The sequence below is a fragment of the Macrobrachium nipponense genome, chromosome 4, assembly GCF_015104395.2.
Source record: "Macrobrachium nipponense isolate FS-2020 chromosome 4, ASM1510439v2, whole genome shotgun sequence".
NCBI classification, from domain to species: Eukaryota; Metazoa; Arthropoda; class Malacostraca; order Decapoda; family Palaemonidae; genus Macrobrachium; species Macrobrachium nipponense.
Genome location: NC_061100.1, coordinates 118,486,002 through 118,488,501, shown reverse-complemented (window position 1 = coordinate 118,488,501; position 2,500 = coordinate 118,486,002). Strand labels below are relative to the sequence as shown.

The window sequence follows — 2,500 nt, the reverse complement described above, 5'->3', positions numbered from 1 at the left end:
TCATCGATATAAACCGGTTTACCTATTCAGAACGAGTTTTCCTTGAGTGACTGCCGTAAACAAAGATGTTCTGCGATCTATTACGTCACCAAAAAAATGTATGTAATCGTGATGCATACTGACACGATATTGAACCCCTTCACCATATGGAAAAACAAACCTTTTTGTTTTCAGCACTTCTATGGCACTCGATTAGCAGTAACTACAAGGGACACAGATGAATAATCTACAGTTATCGGGGAATATTAGAAAAATAATCTTCAAAAATGTGATAAAAACCACTCTCATTGGGTTATGCCCTTTTTCTACCTTCTTGGCATTTCTGTAATTATTATTATTATCTGTTGGCGATACAGGCCTCATTGCATCCAACTTTCCGACCACATCAGGTTCAAAGGTTTAAATCTGTTGGAAAATTCAGTAACAGTCTCAGGTTCACTTACGTCTGGCATTCACTGGTGATCATCCAGCCAAGAACTGAAACTATTATTATTTTATCATTCATTAAACCAGTGAATAAAAACTCGGAAAATAATCAACAGTACATTAATTAAAAAATGAATATGAAATGTTTCAAGCACGTTTATTAAAACCTTTCAACCTTTCAACCTAAAAAAAAAAAAAAAAAAAAAAATCTGCGGACAGCAAAGGTTGATTACTAATAAACATAGATAATTTCTAATAATAATAAGGCTACCGAGTACGATAAGCGACTGAAAGTACGATGAAGTCATACCTGTAGTGACAAACAAGTAACAAAAAATAAATTAGCGCAACAGTCTGTTTTGTTAGATGTATATAAGCATGAATCTATCACACACAAAGAAGATTGCACACACACACATATACTTATATATAGTATGTATAAACTTGTATCCGTATGTGAGAAAGTACAAAAACGTACATAATGCCTAGAGCCCGAATAGTTTATGAGGTAAGGTTATGCTAGTTTATTAAATTTCAGTTTCCCTGATATTTCACGGGGTACGTCATAGCCGAGGGCAACAAACGCACCCAGAAAACTTTAAATTTTGTCAAGACCCTGACCAGGAATGGGAAAAGTTTGTGTATTTGTCTTCCTTTTTACACACACACACACACACACACACACACACACACACACACACATATATATATATATATATATATTAGACAGTATGTCCGCGTGTGTATTTGCATACGTACACATATACATATGTATAAAATTGTCTTATTTATATGTATTATTGTATGTGTGTGTATGCAAATACACACACACACACAAACACTCCAATAACTATGACACTCACCTCACAAGCAGCAGGACCCCGGTTAAATTCTCAGATGAATGAGAGCAGTTTACACATACTCCACGGAAATCCATAGCACATTTGTTCACGTAGGACTGAATGAACTTGACCGTATATCTGTTTTGATAGAAGGCGGAGAAGGAAACAGGGTTTTCAAGCTCGTTACAGATTCTGAAGGGTAGAATTTTCTGACGGCATTCCTCTACTGTGCAAAAAAGAAAGAAAGAAAAAAAAACAGATCTTATACATGCAAATACACAAAAGACCAACATATATAATGTGTATGTGTACGCATAAGACATGAAAAATAAAAAATCGGCGTATAATAACGGCAAAAGCAAAAGTAATCGCATTATCTTGTGTCGCATGAACTCGCTGGAGAGATCACTGTGGGTGGTAAAACTAAAAATCGTGCTCATGACACGGCCCCCTCCTTGCTTTGGGCTTCCTTAAGGCTAATCAAATAATTGACGTGGTCTTGCTCTCTGGAATCCCAACGCTAGAATAAATTGGCTTCCATTATAATGCAGTTGTATACATTAAAGTAATGAAGATATCTCTTAAGCACGAAGAGTGTTTTGGGTATGTCAAAAACACACGATCGTCATCGAGGACAAGCAAAAGTAACCCTTCTGTTATCGCGGGTAAGTATCATTTTTGTTTGTTTTCTGGCGCATCAATACTTTGTTGGTGTCACTTTTCTCTGGCCAATTTAGCCCATTATTTTCATAATTTTTTTTCTTCCTCCCTACTTCAAACTGTTCAATTCTCTGAAAAACTCGGCAAGGTTTATTTTTATAAGCGTTTATCCGTACAAAAAAATCTTTTACAAATAAATTGAATGAGGGATACGCTTATAACATTACGCATACAATTCTTATTATGAGAGAGAGAGAGAGATAGAGAGAGAGAGAGAGAGAGAGGTGATGAATCTTTAACACAGTTGAAAATAACTGTGATTAATTGATTACGGCTACTAAAACTAGAGTCACAACATGTAAGTTATTGACGCCGTAATGAAAATACTGTGACAAAAACAGAAGATGCAACTCATAGTTAACAAGAAAAAAAAAATTAGGAACCTGAAAGGCTTTCGCAACAAGCTACATTAAGCACGTAAAAAAAATAAAAACAAACAAACATACTCATAAAACTATCTCAAAATAGCTGGTGAGACGAGGCTTCCGTAGGAGTAAAAGGCGATCGAACCT

The 2,500-nt window shown here is 35.5% G+C and overlaps 1 protein-coding gene and 1 long non-coding RNA gene across 8 annotated transcripts in view; one reads left to right on the top strand and one right to left on the bottom strand.

The window, feature by feature from the left end:
* Positions 1 to 2,500, top strand: part of LOC135211094 (uncharacterized) — a 496,052-nt gene that overhangs the window by 55,592 nt on the left and 437,960 nt on the right. The window lies entirely within an intron of this gene.
* LOC135211096 (uncharacterized) overlaps positions 1 to 2,500 on the bottom strand; it is a 666,357-nt gene that overhangs the window by 241,296 nt on the left and 422,561 nt on the right. Inside the window, exon 1 of one of the 3 annotated variants that reach the window (XR_010313619.1) lies at positions 1,290 to 1,490. The exons of the other annotated variants lie outside the window; for them this stretch is intronic. This is a non-coding gene — a long non-coding RNA (uncharacterized LOC135211096). Of the gene's footprint in view, positions 1 to 1,289; positions 1,491 to 2,500 lie in introns of those variants that run through there. 3 annotated transcript variants of the gene reach the window in all.